Below are 21,270 nucleotides of genomic sequence, written 5' to 3' on the forward strand. Positions count from 1 at the left end.
TGGCCATTGAGAACCTAGAAAACGCACGCTAAGAAAGAAGTTTATTTTAAAATCCTATTTAAAGAATAAACTTGTAGTTTAAACATAATATAGATTATGTATTTAATTTTTTTCTTAACTATAATAAGTTCATTGTATAATAAAAAAATATAATTTCCTTTCTTGGAGTAAATTATGAAATCCATAGTAATACTTACTAGAACATACACACTTTTATAAATTTACTAGCAATTTGATTTCCTTATTTAATACAACATATTTACTCCATTATAGACATGGCATAATTACTACATATGAGATATGAACATAATTACCACATAAATATTAGCAAAACCATTCAATAGTCATCATTAATGCATCCCTATGCTCATAGCGTCCCTTGGAATCCTCTCCCAGCTTCATGCCTTAATCCGTACCTGCAAAACATTTTAAAACATTTCGTGGGGTGAGCGCTAATCGCTCAGTAGGAATATGGCCATTTATAAACTATTAAGGTTCATTATACAAGTAAATTACTTAGGACTTTACCTACCTACAAAACATGACCTTCATTCTTTGACATAACAAGTTCATAAAACGTATCATACATTTTGGACTTTTCTCATAAACAAAAGTCATAACATAATCATACATATATAACATAGAACATATAGACTTATGAAATATCATGTACATGGCATGCTTATTTCTTTTGTCTTATACTTGATGGTTTCATTAGTCTTTGTTATCCGATCGGATTATTTGAACCATTACCTTGTTTTGGTCGTCACCTCAAAGGACTCATGGTTTCCATAAGAATTCCATTCCTCTGATCTTGGTTTATACCTCAAGCAGAATCAGGAATTCATTCATTAACATTCCATAATTTTTTTCATAAGACAACTAAATAAGCTATAGGCATTACCATTATGAATGCAAACATATGGACTAACATCTCCATGCTCAGTCATACTATATTTCTACTAAACTTCTTAACTTAATCATAATTTTCATACAATACAAGGAATTTCAGTATAGTAAGATTATTCAGGGGTTTATTAGAATAGAAACAAAGGGAATTTCCATTAAGAAGTTGGATGCCATATAGTTCATCACTTTTCAAGCAATTTTTACCTTATCTTCCAATCGAACTGGTTCTTACCTAAAACACATAAGTTTTACGTCTGTTTCTAAAATTTTAAAACTTCAAGAATCAACTCAATCGGACTTCTATAACTTCAGTTATGACTGATCAGTGAAGTATGTACAGTATAAGTCTCAAAAAGCCAAATCCGAATTCTATTCATTTTAACCATGTCACCTTCATTTGCACATTCATATCATTGCCATATCATTATAGTATAAAGGCCATAAAAACCTCCCTTTTACAGAATCAAAAAGTGCCAAAACATCGTCCAACTACAAATCTCTTAATTGGCATAATCACCTCACATGCACACATACACAATCAACAACCCATTTAAACAATCCATAACCAAAACATAGCCTCACACTCATATTAATATAAATAATGTAAGTTTCATAACCCTAGGTGTTATCAATTGTAGTCATAAGGGAGATTTTTTTCCTTACTTAGTATTCAAAGCACAAAGGTCACTCCTCCTGGCTCCAAAGTTTCACCTTTCTACCTTACACACACAACCACTTATGAATTTCTCTTTTAACTAAAAAATAGAAAAACTAGGGTTTTGAAACTCACCTTTAACCCTGAAATTGAAGTTCTTTAAGGGTGGATGGTGATCTCCTAAAAATCACTTGAAATCCTAAGAAAATTTGAGAATAAAAGCTTGGATTAGTGGCCTTTATGGTGGATTTGAGAGATGAGAAGAAGATGATAATTTGGGGTCTCCAAGGCCGACTACTCTCTCTTTAAACCTTGGAAATATTCATTCCATTGATACTCTAATGTGATTGGTCAATAAAAGTTAGATATAAAGGTCATTGGCATATTTCATATAAGGGCGTTTTGGTCATTTCTACCACAACATAAAGATAAGTACTCATTTAATCCCATTTGACTTCTTTAAAACACTTAACCATAAGTAATTCTACTAGGTAAATGACTAATTTACCCTTGGTGCACTTATGGACACTTAAATCATATGGTTTTGTATGAAAAGACCATTTACCCTTGGTACCGTTTAGCATTTAACCTTATGAATCAACTTATAATCATTCTACCCTCATTTCTCTTCAATGACATCATCCTTCCACTTATAATGGCCACATCTTGAAATACATGTAAATGACCATTTTACCTTCCATTCAAAAAAAGAAAATTACATGAAAAGGTAAATTTCATACCTTAGGGCATCGGAATAATAACGGGGTTTACATAATCGTATCTCTCGAGCTCATGGCGTACTCTCCCAGATCTACATAGCTCCTGTGCCACTGAGGTGGTTCACTTTGATCCACAAGTGTGGAGTAACCTCCTCTTGATGCTCAACCATTTTCTGTGGCACATCATCCCCATCCTTCGTTTAGTATATTGGTGTTCTAGAACTTCATCAAGTTCTACTTTTCTCCCAGTAGTACTTCTTAGAAAATATTCCTTTTCTAGGAACCCAGAAACGCAACAAAAAAATTTTGTGCTCTTCTAGGTGGTAGAAGCAGTATCCTGTTTCTTGGTACCCCACAAATACATTTACATGATTTTGGGCCCAGCTTGTTCAAGTCAATTTCTAACATAAGCTTCGAACCCCAAATCCTTAGAAAGACAAGTTGGGCTTTCGCCACTCCATAGCTCATATGGAGTCTTATCTACAGACTTTGACGGCACACGGTTCAAAACGTGAGTCGTAGTCTCTAGGGCATAACCCCAAAATGATGCAGGTAAATCACTAAAACTCATCATGGAAACTAAATATCAAGTAAGGTCCTGTTTCTCCTTTCCGACTCCTTTGTGTTGGGTGTATAAGGAGGGGTGAGTGTGATACTACCCACATTCCTTCAGAATGTTAGCTCAACTTGCCAAAGTTGGCATAGTTGTATTTAGAGATATTCCTTGTTGTCTTTCTTAAGAACATATTATTAGAAACAGTTCCATAAAGAATATTATTTACTCAAGGACAATAATCCATTAGTAAACTATATTCTCATTTGTCCTATATGGACACAGAAATATAATTTCTAGAAACTAAAGAAAAACCATAATAATCCACAAGTTCCAAGAAACAAGTCCCAGCTAAATCAGACAATAAGATCTACAGCAAATGCAGCAGCACGTGTTCATTTCCAACTGGTAGGTCCACCTCTCCCTTGATGAGCAATCTACTTTACCGTGTGTTCCCGTACATCAATCAAATGTGAGAACACCATCTTGTGTCAACTAATGTTAGGAGAAGTTAATCTTAAAACGTACCTAACGAAGAAGTGACATTCTTTCTATTTTGCTAGGAAGGCCTTGCAATGTTTCCTCCAGTGGCTGGGATTCCCACAGTGAGGACAAATGCCTTTCCTTTTTGCAACAGTTCTTTCCATTGACTTCTGAGCCCTTTCCTTTTCACGTAGCTGGCTTAACCAACATCAATGTTTCTGACATTTTCATGGACTCAGTAGCCTTCAACAAATCCAGAAGTCGGGAAGGGTATTCTTCTTATCTTCCTCATAAAGTCATAGACAAATTGAGAATAGAATCTGGCAAAGACTGTAATATAAGGTTTATCATAAACCTTCATTAAGTCCACACCAAAATCTCAAGCTTATTCATATACTTGGTCTCTGAGTATATGATCGCCAATTTTGGTACCCCTCTTCCATCCTACATCTGAATAACAACGAGACACCATATGCTTCTCATTTCTTCGAAGAAAATGAAGAATAGAAGCTAAATCCATTTTCTGGCACTGCTGTCGCAGTAATGGTGCCATTGATGCAAGCACAATGTATCTAGTCATTCCTGCTTTTGCATTGTGTATGTTCAATATACATACCCCGTCTCATGAATAAACTATCAGCAGGCTCTGGTGATAGAGCTTGCAATGGTGTATAATCTTCGCTTCACTGAAGTATATTGTTATACTTCTATACCAGCAACGAAATCTTCACCATTCCATTTCCCTCCCAGTTCGATGATTTGTCACAGCGATGTTGGGATCATTTTGCTCAATTTAAGTGAATCTAAAAGTGCAGAAAAATAACTATTATTTCATGTTCATTATTATTGTTATATGGTCTTTTATTAAACGAAGCTCTCACTATTTTACTCAAGTCAATAGCCCTCAACATTAACTCGAGAAAGCCCGTTGACTTTCCTAGTGGACCGAGCTCCATCCTGCCCATTTCAAACCTTCGCTTTGGAGAACAAGCCAAAATGAGTGATTAGGTAGGCCAACAAACAATCTACACCAGTTGATAGCTCCCACTATCAACCTCAAATGTGAGAAAGCCAACAAGCCAATCACAAAATCTAATGGCACTACATGCCATGTCCTCAATTGTGATTCCCAGTATCAGTAGAGTGGACACTACAGTCACCACGTACACACAATATGTGTACTGTCTACTATGCCTATGACACGCGTTTATCAACTTCACTTTGGCGAACAAGCAACTGTCATTTTAAGTCGACCAATCACCATTAAGGAAAACTCCAATGCATTTAACCTCCCTCTGGTAGAAGTGAACCTTCGTTGGCGAACAAGGTTTCGACGAACAGTGGTTTGATTAAAACCATGGTGAGGAAGGCTTACATGACTTAATATACTTTAGTTGAGGGGTTTGTTATTTATGTCTCACCAGATTATTATCTTTGTTAGAATGACATTGTTTGGCATGTTCTTCAACATTCAACTTAGCATGATTCTAAACATAATATAAAATGTGCCGGTACATGGCCCAACTAAAATCGATTTCCTCGAGCCTAGAGGAATCGGTGGGTCACCTAAGGGTCTTGTAATAAACAACTTGAGTCTTCAAGTGTGGTTGCCTCGTCCTTTGCTCCGTCTTCAAGTACATTACAAAAAATATCATTCTAAATTTACAATAATAATTATACAATTCTTTACATCAATAAATTTAGAAACCTCGATTTACATTCGAGGGGAATGAGATAAGAAGAGAATGGACATCGAGAAAAGGAGAAAGGCAAGCCAGAGGCCTATTTAATAAATATACAACCATACCTCAAAATATTTTTAAAACATTCACCCTTAGGTCTAAGGCTCATGGACCGGGCACCATGCAATATACAAACAAGTACAAAGCATACATTTCAAAAACAATCAATTTTTGAAATTTGTGGGTTAATTTACCCCCTGATAATTTGCGAACTGCAGTTTGGTCCAAAAGTTTTGAAACTTTACATTCTGGCCCTTGTGCAATCGGAAGTGCGCTCGCTGTGGCGATGAGGTTAGATCACTGCCGCGTGCATTGATTACTTGACGTTCATCCTTAACGTACCTTCGCGCGGCGATTTGGTAGCGTCCATCCCAAGGACGATCGCCGCGACAATGGGTTATATCACCGGGGCGAGCGCTGTTTTCGTACAGCGCTCGTCTCAAAGACGTCCCTGGTTCATCAACAGCGCTCGTCCAGAGGAGATCACTGTGGTGAGGCTTTATATCGCCGCGGCGAGCGCTGGTTTCATCACTAGCGCCAGCGTGAACACGCTTGCTGCGGCGATGGTTTATATCACCGTGGTGAGCGTACACAGATCTATAGCTCCGGATCTGCTCATACAGTAACCAAAACACTCTAAACGGATTTTGCTATCAATCAAACACATTGATCTCAGCAAAATCCATCATCAATTATACCAAACCAGCAGATCATCAACAAATTAAAAATTAATCGATTTCTTAAAAAATGTTCAAGACAGATTTACGCAGATTCAATATGGCAACATATTATCATCAATACTGTTATCAAACATACACATAAAATTGTAAAATTCAGTACCCTGGGCTCTGATACCACTGTTAGTAAACGGTCCGTATACGTAGCATAAACAAAACAAAATTAATGTAGAGATCGTTTACATGAGCCAGATCAAGGGTATAATTTTCAATTCATATTAAATAAGATCTGCAGAAAAATAAATATGAGTTTTAAAAACCATACGCACATTTGGAGGCTCCACCACGATATCTTGAACGTTTGCTACCGATCCAAGTGTAGGATCGAACCACGTAGTCCACACGAAGACACATCTCAAAAAAAAATAAGGAGGGATTTGCTGATCCTCCTTAGCCTTAAGAATCAAGAAGACAAATCAAATGAATGATTTTGGGCAAAAATTGGACGCCGTGGGAGTGTAAAAAGGGGCTGTGGTGTTTGTTTTCAAAGAAAAAAAACTTAATGAAAAATCACACACTTTTTTTTTATAGTAAAAACAATTGCCCTAATCCCATACGGAATAGGCTTGGGCTCAACCCAAAAGCCTATGTTGCCAAACACTCCCAATTTGATTATTTTATTTTCCATCTTATCTCAATTAAAATAATTAATATATATTAATATATATTAACATTTAAACATATGATAATATATTTAAATATGTGCGAAACACATTTAAACGTAATTTCACTTATTAATTTTCTAACAAATTAAATAAAGGCTACGACTCAGCAAATTTAATTGCACTGTGAAATTACTAAAAACCCTTTCACCTTAAAAGACGAAAATGCTCTTCTTTCTTCTTGGACCTATTAATTATCTTCTATGTGTGTGACCCATAGGCTCCTCATCATATCGGCAATGTATAGTATCGCGATTAAAACCAATTAATGTTCCACTATACACAGACCAAGATTGGCCCCTACAAGACATCATGGCCACCTGATAGATTCACATTTAGCAAAGTAGCTACCTGTCAAACGATATGGTTACCGTGCAATTCGATCCTTTCATCATACGTTATCTCGACGAGACGAAGGCATAGAAATAGTGTCAACCTTCGGTTAATCTCGTATTATTATTCAGTTTCTGGACCAAGACCGTATTTAAACTAGATAGAGCAACAACTCATCCCACTTGGCCATAGTTTTAGGTCATTGCAATATAGAATTGCGCCGTGAGATAACTTTCCCCATACCCGGGAGTGATGAATCATTTGTCAATCTACCATAGTTTGATCACTCCTTGATGCAACCAATCACCACCGTATTGATAGCTTTGAAAAGAACTGCGTTAGGCTAGTGTCAAAACACACACTCAGTCACAAGGCGCTCCGGTGATCTCAAGTCTAAGGATCACATGCACCAATTCGTAGGGATTTGTTCCATAGACAGAGGGTTACCATCCATATGGAAACCTCTGGTGGGTCAGTCCAGTGAACTTGCTGCGGTGTAATCGCCTACAACAAGACACCCATGTGTTGCACCAGGTTGTCACCAACAACCTTGACAAGTGGATCAATCACTGCCTTTCGACAGGGTCGTTCAACACTATGATAGCCTTACCGTATTATCTGTGCCCTTACTTCAGAATAATACTGGGGCTACGGACGTTTCTAGAATGGCCACCATATGTGCTCATAAGGTTCTCACTATCAAGATTTGAAACACTTGATACCCTCGTCACGGTTCTACCATTCTAAGGACATATATCAATACATATTGCAATAATAATGATTTACGTCATATAGAATAAAATGTCTTTTATTGATTAATGAACATTATTACAAAGAGTCAATTCCACAATAATTGATTGGCTCTAGGGCACCTACTCCAACAGGTAGTCCCCACTTCAATCCACCTTTCGACTTCCCAAATTATTTTATGCAGAAATATAAACTTTATCAATTGGTTGTAGACTCCATAAGCCTAAGTATCGAACTACTCTCCACTAATGTAGGCTAGACATTGCTAAGGATCGAAAGGTCTTTCTAAGCTAGTAACGTTAGGCTTGGGTGAGTGGCTCCAAAGAAAAGATAGGAAAAACAAAGTAAGAGAACTTAGTTTTCCTCATGCTAACACAAAGAGCTACATTGGTCCCATTTTCTTTCTCAGTCACCAACCAAAAGTATCAACCCTTTTTACAACCCCCAAACTTATGGATTTCTTATTTTTGTACTGGAAATGCATAAGTAAATCAAGAACTTTAATTAAAACTATATACAGAGGGTTTTTTTTTTTAACCCAAAAGCAATCATAAGTGGGTTCACTTGCCCCTTTTTATTGCCCTTTTTTTGACAACCCCCAAACTTATACTTTTTAATACATCACTTATTCACACACCTCCAAAACTTTTTTATGTTATACACAAGGTCTGGAGTTCTCCTAAAGGGTATGATGAAGTGTTTAGGGTAAAGGGGTTGGACAATTTAGTTACACGAAAGAAAAATAAGGCAAAAATATCAATAGGCTCAATCAAGTGACTAGGGACAATTCATTCATGGGTTGACTAGAAAGGCTCAAACATTCCGAAGAATTACCTCAATCATTTCCTCAATTAGGTTCTAGAGACTACTAACATTATCAAGACTTGACATAGCTAAATAAAATGTTTCTAAGCATGCCAAAAGAATGAACATGGTGGTTGAACCACTCAATAAACCTCAAGCTAAATCAAGTCAACCAATATAAACTTGAAGCAATGCTTCACATTTTCTATAAATAATATTCCAGCAATCAAAATCTCATCATGGACTTATGCAATTCATCTAGGCAATAAAAATAACAACAAACATACCAAATCAACATACACAACACTTAAACCATAAAACACACAAAGATAAAAGTCAATTAAAACATACAAAAAATTTCAAATTTTTCTCTACCCCCCAAACAAAAAAATTGACATTGTCCTCAATGTCAACAAATAATGAACATAGGAGTAGAAAAACAAGCTTAAGATTATGAGATACTCTCTTGATTAATTCGTGAAGATCGACATGAGTGAAAAATCTGGACATCCCTTCATCGTTTTCTTTGTCAGCAATATCTATCAAAACACATAAAAACTCAAGGGTCCAAAATGTGTTAGAAAACCTCATAGATTATGGGAAAATTACATCTCATTCTCAAACCTTAGCAAACTAAACCTAAAACTTAAGAATGCAAAAACAAAATAAACATAAAAACAAGAAATAAAATGAGTTCCCCTGTACAAAAGTAAAACAAAAACAAAAATAAAACTAAATGTGTCTCAGGCTTCATTCATCTTCATCCTCTCCCTCATCGTTGTCATCTTCGTCCATGGCATCATCAGGGATTTGATCTTCATCTTCTTGCCAATCTTGCCATTGGAAGTTGGACACATTTATGCCCATACTAGTGCAACACTTATATAGCATCTCGTACAACATTCGGGTTTGATCTCCTAACCAGTCTTTCTCCATTCTGTTCACTTTGGCTAGAATTTGTTGCAGTAGATCTTTTTTTGTGAGTGAGGGTGCAAGTGCAGTTGTAGTGGGAGTTGACCTTGCTCTTTTTGAGCTTGAGCTAGCTCCTTCAACAGTAGGTTTATCTTTTAGTCTCTAGAGATAAACTTGGTCGAGGATTGGGGAGGATGAATAAGCGGTTCATCATCTATCTTCTGAACTCCAACTTTCATACAAATCTCTGTGATGAGATGCGGGAAGGCATAGCTAGCTCTCACTGGTTTGGCTGCATGCCTTATATTCTCCATTATTATCTCGCCCACATCCATCTTCTTTCCAATTGCATTGGCATAAAGTCAAATAGCTTTATCTGCATCCACTAAACTATAATGCGTCTCTGGAATCAGCCAGCCTCGCACAAATGAAGTATTGCCAAATTCTACCCATGACTGTCAAATCAGTCTTTTTCAACTTTCTCCTTCCCTTCTTACTGATTTCCCAAGAAGTACCTCGCTTTGCTATTACCCTGATTATATCCTCAAAATTAATGTCCTTAGCCTCGAATTCTAGGTAATCATCATGTTCTATTGGCCTAATTTCATAAAATTCATTGATGATTTGGGAACTAGATAGAACTTTGATACCCTTTACATGCATATACCCAGGGTCACTGTAGCACCTTGGCCCATTGTCGGCCTAACATAGTCAAGATATTGTCTGCTTTGGCAGCTTCGGTGGTCCGACTCCGAAGCCCAGCCCTTGCTCAAGTCTTGCCAAGTGATCTGCCACCACATTCTTCGACCCTTTCTTATCCCAGATTTCTAAATCAAATTCTTGAAGGAGTAGAATCCATCAAATAAGTCTCAGTTTTGCTTCTTGCTTTGCTAAAAGATGCTTGAGCGCTGAATGATCCGTGTAGACAATGACCTTGGCACCTAGCAAATAAGAGAGAAATTTGTCAAATGCATAAACAACTACCAAAAGCTCTTTTTCAGTGGTAGTGTAATTCAATTGTGCATTAGTCAATGTTCTACTGGCATATTGTATCACATGCAAAACTTTATTCTTTTTTTTCCCTAAGACTACCCCTATTGCATAATCACTAGCATCATACATTAATTCAAATGGAAGTTTCCAATCAGGAACCGCAATAATAGGTATAGATACTAATAATTGCTTAAGAGTTTGAAAAGCATGCATGCAATCATCATTAAAATCAAATGGTGCATCTTTAAGTAACAAATTGCACAAGGGTTTAAAAATCTTAGAGAAATCCTTGATGAATATTCTATAGAACCCCGCATGTCCCAAGAAACTTCAAATAAATTTGACATTTATTGGAGGTGGCAACTTTTCAATCACTTCAATTTTGACTCGATCCACTTCAATTCCCTTCCTTGAAATTCGATGTCCGAGAACTATGCCCTCTTAAACCCTAAAATGACACTTCTCCCAGTTTAACACTTGGTTAGTGTCTTGACATCATTGCAAAACAAGAGAAAGGTTCAAAAGAGGAGCCAAAAATGGATAAATCATCCATGAACACTTCGAGAAACCGTTCCACCATATCACTAAATATAGACATCATGCATCATTGAAAGGTGGCTGGTGCGTTACACAACCCAAAGGTCATCCATCTACATGCAAATGTACCATATGGACAAGTGAACGTTGTCTTTTCTTGGTCTTCAGGAGCAATAGGGATCTAGTCATACCCTAAGTAGCCATCTAGGAAACAGTAATAGGCATGCCCTGCTAGTCTTTCCAACATATGATCAATGAATGATAGTGGAAAATGATCCTTCCTTGTTGCTTCATTCAGTTTCTTAAAATCAATATGCACCCTCTAGCCTATGATTGTCCTAGTCGGGATCAACTCATTGCTCTCATTTTTCATCACCATCATGCCTTCTTGCTTTGGAACCATTTGTACAGGACTCACCCAAAGATTATCTGAAATGGGATAAATGATTCATACATCTAAGAGTTTTACCACTCTTTCCTTACCACTTTCTTCATAGAAGGGTTCAATCGTCGTTGTGGTTGCATTCTTAGCTTGATATCTTCTTCCATAAGGATCTTGTGCATGAAGATGGAGAAATGCCTTTTATATTTGAAATGGTCCATCCAATTGCAGACTTGTGCTCTTTGAATACCCGAATCAATTTCTCTTCCTCCTATTCACTCAAGTCTGCATTGATAATCACTGGAAAAGAGTCAGATTCACCAAGATACACATACTTGAGATGAGATGGTAAAGGCTTCAATTCACGCTTGGGAGGTTCCTCCAACTTTGCCTTATCCTTCTCCTTACTCATGTCCAAGTCTTCAAATTCTGGATCCTAGATGGTGTTCATTGGTTGAAGTGCTTCCAAATACCTAGCACACTCATTCTTCCTTGGCTTATCTTCCTCGGTAGTTTTGGATTGGGAAATGCATGCTTTTAGAGGTAGTTGAGGATGGATCTCTTCAAATGTGTCTTTTACTACTCTATCAATCACTTCAACGCCGAAACATGACTATACTTCCAATGAAATTTCATGGTCTCAAACACATTAAAAGTTACCTTTTCATCTTTGACCATCAATATCAATTTTCCTTCTTGTACATCAATTAAAGTTCTACCTGTTGCGAGGAATGGTCTTCTCAAAATGAGCGATATCTCTTTGTCTTCCTCTATATCAAATACAAAAAAATCTGCAAGAAATATGAATTTATCCACCTTGACTAACATATCTTCAATAATACCCTATGGGTGCTTGATTGATCAGTCGGCAAGCTGCAAAGAAACCATTGTAGGCTTCACTTCACCGATCCCCAATTTCCTGAAAACAGAATAAGGCATTAGATTTATGCTAGCACCTAAGTCACACAAAACTCTATCAAATGTAACATCTCCTATAACACAAGGGATAGTGAAACTCCTTGGATCTTTGAGCTTCGGTGGTAACTTCTTCTACAAATGGCGTTGCATTCCTCTGTAAGCATCACTGTTTCTTCCTCTTCCAGCTTCCTCTTATTTGAAAGAATTTCCTTCAGGAACTTAGCATAACTCAACATCTACTGCAATGCATCTACAAAAGAAATGTTAATATACAGTTTTTTGAAAACATCAAAAAATTTAGTGAACTGTTTATCCTAATTTTGTTTCCTTAATCTCTAAGGGAAAGGAACTGGAGGACTGTGGTGTGCCAACTTTGGTGGTATTTTAGGAAATGGCAATTTTTCTTTCCTTGGCTTTGACATCTTTTCCTTCTTTGGTTCTTCTTTTCTGGGACTTGTTGGCTTTTCTTCAACAATGATCTCTTCATCGACTTCTTCCTTAGATTATTCCTTTTTCTCTGGCGGGTTCTCATCCTTCCTTTTTGGTTTAACTTCCTCTAAGATTGTTCCACTTCTTAAAGTTATGGCATTTGCTTGTTCACATGGATTTGTCACCATGTTACTTGGTAAGGAACGTTGAGCTTTCTCATTCAATTTTTTAGCAATTTGACCCATTTGCACCTCCAAGTTTCGAATAGATGCTCATTGATTTCTGAAATTTGTCCGCATCTCCTTCATAAAACCTGTGGTTTCTTGCATGAATTTCTCGAACATATCCTCCAATTTTGACACTTTTTGCTCAACTAGTTGATGGTTCACCCTGATTGATGGTTTGAAACTGTCCTTTGATTTAATTGATTGTTTTGATTTTCCTAGGACAAGTTTGGGTGATTTCTCCAACCAGGATTGTAGGTGTTGGAGAATGGATTGTTCTATGCCTTTGATTCTTAGCCAAATAGTTGACTTGCTTTGATGATGAGGAGGATGAAGCAAAGGTGTTCTCCACTTACAGTCAATGCTCGCATGGTTACCTACACAAAAATCACATGTTACTTGAGGTGTTTGAATGGAATTAAAATGCATACCTCCTATTTGTTTCTGAAGCGCGACAAGTTGGCTAAAATGGCTATGTAAACATCAACTTCATGAATACCTATGGACTTCTTTGGCACTTATCTCTCATCCGGTCTTTGGTAGTTATTACTTGCTAAAACTTCAAGTAACTCTTGAACTTCCACTGGTATCTTGTTCTGTTAAGCTCCCCCAACTACTGTATCTACCATTGTTCAAACATTTGGTAGCAAACTTGAATAGAACGTTTGGACTTCCATCCAAACAAGCAAACACTAGTGTGGACACTTCCTCAACATTTCCTTGAATCTCTCCCATGCTTCATATAATGATTCATGGTCGCCTTGTACAAATGAGGTAATGTCATTTCTTATCATTGTGAAAGAGCTAGTGGATAATACTTGTAAATGAACTTCTGTGTTAGATCATTCCACGTCGTGATGGTTCCTGTGGGTAATGACATTAGCCATGCATCCTTTTGCCTTATCTCTCAATGAGAATGGAAACAGTTGCAATCTAATAGCATCATCTGTCACCCCGTTGTGCTTGAATGTGTCACAGATTTCCAAGAAGCGGGTTATGTGCATATTCAGATCTTCTTTTGGATCACCCCCAAACTGTACTGATTGTTGAATCATCTGGATTATAGCTGGCTTTATCTCAAAGTTATTCGCCTCAATAGGCGGTCTTGTTATGCTCAAACTACACCCATCAACTTGTGGAAGTGAAAATTCCCTCAAAGTTCTATTTTCAGCCATCTCAATGATTCTCACCTCTCTTTCTCTTCTCTCTCTGATGAGTCTTCTTGCGGTTCTTTCAATCTTTGGATCAATAGAAACCATAGGATGATTTCTTGCTTTTCGCATAAACTACATAGGAAAGAAAAAGAAAGTGAGATCACAAGCAAACAAAAATTAAACTTCGATTTAGAGAAAACTAGAAAACTTCAATATTAACACAAAATCAATCCCCGCCAACGATGCCAAAAATTTGATGCATGCTTTCATAAACATGCATATTTAGCAAGTGCACTAGTCACAAAAAGTAATACAATGATGAATCGAGTATCATTCCCACAAGGATTGAGTTCTAAGCACCAATTTTCCTAATTTTATAACTAATTGAAGAGTACAAAATTTTGGATTTGTGGGAGCTACTAAAAACTAAATTAGAACAAAACAAAAGAGACAACTAAATTTAACACAGTAAAAGCAACTCAACAATGAAATTCAATTCAAGAAGAGAGGTTAGGGTTTTGATTTCACTAAGTTACTCCAATTCAACCTAATAATCCTATTATCTTCAAGTTCACATGCACGGATTATAGATCAAACTCCCTAGGTTGTAGAATATACCTTCTCAATCTATAATTTACTACTTATCCCTATTAAACTTCCGAACCTAACAAATTGAAATTTAATAGTTCAAAGTCCCTTAAGCATGTGGAATCCTATAGAGATTTCATAGATTGTGTTTGTCTATCTCTAGTTTTCACTCAATCTATGGTGTTTACCCAAGAAGCTAACACATGAATCATTTCTCAGTCTCATCATTCTTAACATTCATTTGATTCAAAAATCCAACAATCAAATGCATTAAGAACAAAGATAAACACTCAATCCATGCAATATAATCCAAAAACAACAAGATATTATAGATTAAATCATTATAAACAAAGATCCATCAAAGCCCTAACCCAAAATCAAGTTAGTTCATGTTCAAAATGGAAATAAACATCAAATAATAACAAAATCAGAGTTCAACATCATAAAACAAGAAAGGGAAAAGAAACTTCTCTAATTTGGAGACCCAAATTCTTCCAATCTTCTTCTCCTCTCCCTATTTCCCAAAATGTCGACCTCTCCCTCAAAATGAGCTAACTTTTTCTTAAATAGTCACCAAAAACCCTAGGACCTAATACTATAAAGAAAAACGTAGCATTTTAACAAAAACTTAAAATTGCTGTTTTCACCATGGCGAAGAAAAAATCTCGCCGCGACATTGACTTGAGTTTTGTTGACCCTCGATTCTAGAGGCTAGCTTGCTATGGCGAAGAGAAAACCTTGCCGCGGTGAACCTCTGATTTTCTTTGCTGAATTTATGGAACTGCCCTCCGCTTGCTTCTTCACTTGAATCTTCGAACTTCTTGATCTCTAATAGGAACAAACTCTAAGGGAGCTTCCAATCAACCTTAAAATTCCCCCGATCTTTTGAATTTCACTTGATTATGGGTCCAAAAACTCATTTTTGCTCTGTTTTGCTCCAACCACATGTTTTGGCCTGAAACGTAAAATATGCAAAATTAAGTAACAATTCAAGCACAAAACTCATATGAAGTATCCGAAATCCTACAAAAATTGTGTAGAAAATAGTATAATCCTAGGATTATCAGAGTTCAAACTCTCTTATGGGATTTAGTACTTGCATACTCCTTGCTCTTGCATTCCCTTGAAATTCATCCATAAGATAATTCCAAATCTGGTATGCTGTCTCCAAGTTCATAATCTTGGTGAACAATGCTCCTGATACTATTGAATGTAGACAATCTTTGCTTTGTGTTTCTTCATAACTCTCTCCTTGTGCACCTTCATTTGCTAACAATGGGGTTGTCTGGTACTGGCTCTACTTCATAATCTTCTTCAATAGCCTCCCATAGATCAACAGCTTGAAAAAAAAGAAGTCATCTTAATTTCCTGTGACTGATATTGATCACCTTTGAACACAGGTGGAGCATTTGGAGAAAAAGAATTTGAAGTCATTACTGCAACTCTCAAAAAACACTTAATACACTCGCATATATATATCCCTCAAGGCTCTTAATAACTTTGATACCAATTTGTTGGTTTTAGAACAAACTCACACACAGGCTACACAACAAAATTAGAATTTGCAGAGAAACAAATACGTTTGTATTCAAAATATCACTGATACAAAATATACACACTTGCACACTGAATACAATTCCAATTCCCTTTCTATAAACATGTAAAGGGATAACTCTGACCAACTTTCATAACTGAATAAAACTAAAAAAAATAACTAATTAAGATAACTTTAATAAGTTATTTAGATAAAACCACAAAACTAACCATCAGTTTATTTTAGTTTAGCAAATGTAAGTCAATTGAAAAAGAACCACTTGTCTGAAACAAATCTGAAAGCAGTTCGCGCAACACACAACCCATGACGCACGCTTCAACGACCTTTTTTATCGTCGCAGAGAACTCATATCATTGCAACAACCATTTTTATCCCTGTAGTGGTCAGTCTTTTCCTTAACATTTTTGGAGTGGATCAGGCATCTCAATAACACTCCTACCTCTATTCTCTGGCTGTTGCTAATTACTTAACCGACAGTTTACATCCCCACATTTATATTATCGTTTTACTATTTCTAATCAATCTTCTGAATCGATTCACTTGTCTTTGGAGGAGTCATATGGGATTTTGCAGTTTGTTGAAGGGTTCGAGGGGAAGTTCGGAGAGAAAGTGGTGCATTATCGGATGGGGAATGTGGGGCTGCAGGCTCACTGGCTAGAGGTTTGGTGGCCCACTTCAGATAATGAGTTTGCGTTTGTTGTGGATGATGATTTGGAGGATTTGCCTCAAATCACCATTTGAAGTTCTATTCATAAGCCACTAGATTTCACTTATTTGAAAGTGTTTCGCTGTTTATGTTTCCCATTCATCAGAGCTTATAACAAACATAAGCTCAATTTTCATACTTTACATGTTTTTCTTGGTTACAACACATCTCACAAGGGTTATCTTTGTCTAAGTCCATATGAAAGGATTTACATTTCAGCAAGTGTCACATTTGATGAAGAAAAATTTCCTCTTGTTGCAAGTTCTTCTTGGTTAAAACAAGAATAAAAGTCATCTATCACAGTTGACAATCAGGATCGGCTTGGCAATTACCTTTTTATGTAAACTCAATTGGTCAACAAATTTTTGAGTTGAAGGATTCTAACAAGTTTGTTTCTATTGATGAGCAGGGTACTCCAAAAAAACTAATCTAGCTGACAACAAGCAAAATATATTTGATGTCAGCTCTTTGATGAAATCACAAGCTTCACAGAAGGATGGAAACAATCAAACAAAAGGCTTAAACAATTCAACAGAGGAAACCAACATAAGAACATTCTCAAATGCTTCAGATTATCCAACAATTCAGTTGGAGGTTCAATTACCACCTACACCATCTCAAGGTGAAAAATTGGAAAATCATCATCCTATGGTGACTAGATCAAAGGCAGGTAAATATTCACTTACTTTACATGCTTCTGTTGATTGTGTCAAAGAGCCAAGTTTAGTAGAAGTACTTTACAACATAAAGAATGGAAGGATGTGATGAACATTTTTAATTCCTTGCAAGTGCATGAATTGCTATCATAGTATAGTGTGCAAAAGCAAAGGTCGATCCCACAAAGATTTGTAAGCACTTAATTAATCCTAATATACTATGCCTTAATTAAATAAATAAAATAAACAAAATTCTAATCTAAAAAATTAAAATAATTACTAAGGGCACAAAATAAATTCTTAACCAACTGAATTAAATAACATAATTAAAAATTAACTAAAAAAGAATGCAAGAAAAACCTAGGTATCCGATTTCACCATAACAATCCGATTATCTGTTAATAACTAATTTATTGCTGTCTGAATCCAATTCCTATGGTTCAATCTTCCATCATTATGATATTACCATTTGATGTTCGAGTTTAGCCAAGTATTCTTAACCATTAAACTCACTAGGATGTGTAGTAAAGCCTAATAATCAAGAACCCCTTAAGAACAAGAAGTACTTAAAATATGAACCGAATTGTATCTAGCCTGATGTTTGCCTCAACACAATCCAATCACTCAAAAGAGCTATTAAAGGTTTGCATATGATGTTTACCTTACCTTGTCTCAAACAATCAATTGTTTTGTATTTCAAAGTTAGCATATGATGTTTACCATACTTATTTCATACAAAACATCAAGATTGAATTATGTGCAACGAATGAAACTAGAAATATATTGAATCAATAGAACAATAAAATTATCAGAGCATAAAACCTTCATGTTAGGTTACATCAGATCCCTAGAAAAGAAATTAGTACACATCTCATAAGGAAATCAAACCTCAAACCCTTCAAAAACATGAAGTACAAGAGAAAAAGATGAAACCCTAGGTAGATCTCTTCCCTTGCCTCCAATTCTCTCCAAGTTTAAGTCTCTTCTCCTTACTTCTCTCAAAGTTTTTGTCTCCCCAAAAAATACCTAAAGACATCCTTTTATAGTGCTAGGGTTGTGGGAAAGTAATGGGAAAAATCTTATACAAAATAGGAGAATAAAATTCCAATTAATCTTAAGTTGAGTCCTTATAGAATTAGATTCTTGTGTTAACCCTTTGGTACTAAAACAAGAATATCTTCCTCTGAAATCTCATTAACAAACCGTAAAATTCTAGGTAAACTAGACTTCCAAATCTTTACAAAAATATTGGCACAACCTCATTTCATGCTGACGAATTTATGGTAGCTTCTCCGTTTTCTATCAATTTCTCCTTAATAGTTGATGTTGGAAATTGTGCGTCAAAAGACTTCCACTTTTTAGCATGAAATTTATGAATCTGATGAAGCCATAACATATTATGTAGCTTTTTGAATCATATTCCAATGGTTCAAGAATAATCCAAATCTGAGGTCTTTAGCTCAAGTTATCATAGCAATATTGTGGCACGTTCTAGAACCCCGTCTGCTTATCATCTATGCACTATGCAACTTTAGGATCAATGTTATCCATCTTTTTGGTTGAACTAGATATGAAAAAGGAATAAAAGTTTAGAGCTATCCCTTAGATTTTAAACCCCACTAGAATTAGGTCAATTCGAGTTGCGTAGCTAAAGTTACACCCATTATGTGCATAGCATGCTCACTCACGCCACAACACAAAATCCTCCTCTGCGAACAATCTTCAAATATTCATAACTTCTTCGTTTGAGCTCCAATTCCAAACCGTTTTTCCTGTATGATTTTGATTCTTTACTCTACAACGTCATGCTCGAAATCCTCATTTTTCAGCACCTAATACTTGAAATTCAAAAACATACCTGTGATTCTAGAAAACAAAAGAAGTACTAAAATTAAATAAAATTAGCAAATTAAACCTTTTTCCCACAACATACCCTTAAATCACAAAGTATGAGTACGCTTCCAAGCACTCACCGGATGCAATGCAGTTAGGGAATGATGCCCTAGTTAAAATGGCACATGGAAGTTAGTTCCATATGAATCTGACAACTATTGTTGATAATAAGTGGTGTTCTAGGTGAAATACAACGCTAATGGAAGCTTGCAAAGATACAGGCAAGATTAGTAGCAAAAGGGTTTCAACAAACTGTTGGACTTAACTACTTTGAAACTTTTTCTCCTATTGTTAATGCTTGTACTATTTGAATAATTTTTTCTCTAATTTGCCCATTAATCAGGTAGACATAAATAATGCTTTTCTTAATGGAGACTTGGCAAAAACTGTCATATGCTTACCAGCTGGTTTTTATTGATCAGCATAAGCCTCTTCATGTTTGCAAGTTAAATAAACCTCTATGGCTTAAACAAGCACCTCGAGCTGGTTTGACAATTCGAGAAGCTTTATTAGGCTAGGGTTTTCAGAATTCTTTACTGACCGAGTTTGTTCTTTTACAGAAAATGAAAAGATGTGGTGTATCTACTTGTGTATGTGGATATTCTCATCACAAGAAGCAATAAGTTGATCATGTAGAAAGTGATTGTTGATTTAATGCTAAATTGCATTTGAAGCATATAGGGTAGGTATCTTATTTTCTTGGTATTGAGGTGACAAGAAATGAGTCTGGGTTACTGTTATACTTTAGATATGCACAAGAAGTATGAAGAAATCAAATATGCATGAGGCTAATCCAAGCACCACTCCATGGCTTTGGGTTCCAAATTACTTAAAAGACAGTGAACCTTTGGAAATCCCTTCTTATACAGAAGTATAATTCGAGCTTTAGTATCTACCCTTACAAGATCTGACTTGTCTTTTTCAGTTAACAAATTGAGTCAATTTTTTGCAGAATCCAACTTAGAATCATTGGCAAACTTGCAAAAAAGTCCTTAGATATGTAAAAGGCACTCAACTTTGTGAAAATTCATTTCAAAAGGCATAACAATTGAATTTGGAGTACTTACTGATGTTGATTGGGCTATTGTCCATCTGACAGAAAGTCTACAAGAAGTTATTGTGTATTTTTTCCTAGAAATTTGATTCAATGGTGTTCAAGGAAGCAAAAGTGATTGCTTTGTCCTCAAGATAGGCTGAGTATAGTATCTATTCAGGGTGCAACTGAACTAGCTGGATACTACATTTGTTTGAGGAATTGCAAATTCATATATCTTATGTTCCCATTCTTGGTGTGATAATTTAAGTGTTAAAGCATTGCAGAAATCTAGTTTTTCATGCAAGAATCAAGCATATTGAAATAGATGCGCATATGTTCGTGAATTGATTGCAGCTTAGTAATTGATTGTTCAGTTTGTTCCTTCTAAGTTTCAATTGACATATTTACTAACAAACCTTTATTAGTGGCCAGATTTGTTCAATTGAGAGACAAATTATCTATCTCTTGTTTGCATACTTTACAGGATTTATGTCAGCAGGATGACATTTCAACAGGGAGTTAGCAAACTAACAGTCCAAAAGGAAAAGTTTGGATTCATATCAACAGAATGCAAATGCAGAAGAGGGAAAGTCTCTGAGTTCATGTTAGCAGATGGTTGTTCTGAAAGTGGGATGACTTTGGCTTCAAGGAGAAATTCTTCTTCCAAGCTGCAGCAAGATACTCTTGCTTTGCTTGAGGGAGGATTTTGAATGTCAAAGGAAAGAAGAAGGAATGAGTTAATAGTGTCTAAAGTCGTTAGCTTAAAAGACCAAAACGGCAGCGTTTGATGATTAGAAAGAGGCTCGCTACATTCAACAAAGAAGCTCTTTGCATTTGGTTGATACAGACTTGTTCTTCGATTCTTCACTGCAAGCTAAAATAAAAAGATACTAGAGAGATGGGGGTTATTTTTTACTAAAGAAGAAGACTATCTAACGGC

General features: G+C 36.1%; 1 non-coding gene across 1 annotated transcript; it reads left to right on the forward strand.

The window, feature by feature from the left end:
* Nucleotides 1-13,429: 13,429 nt before the first annotated feature.
* Nucleotides 13,430-13,536, forward strand: LOC116123013. The gene has a single exon (XR_004126981.1). It is a non-coding gene; the product is annotated as a small nucleolar RNA R71 (small nucleolar RNA).
* The last annotated feature ends 7,734 nt before the right edge of the window (nt 13,537-21,270 follow it).

Source organism: Pistacia vera, unplaced genomic scaffold, assembly GCF_008641045.1.
Source record: "Pistacia vera cultivar Batoury unplaced genomic scaffold, PisVer_v2 Contig1395, whole genome shotgun sequence".
Taxonomy (NCBI): Eukaryota; Viridiplantae; Streptophyta; class Magnoliopsida; order Sapindales; family Anacardiaceae; genus Pistacia; species Pistacia vera.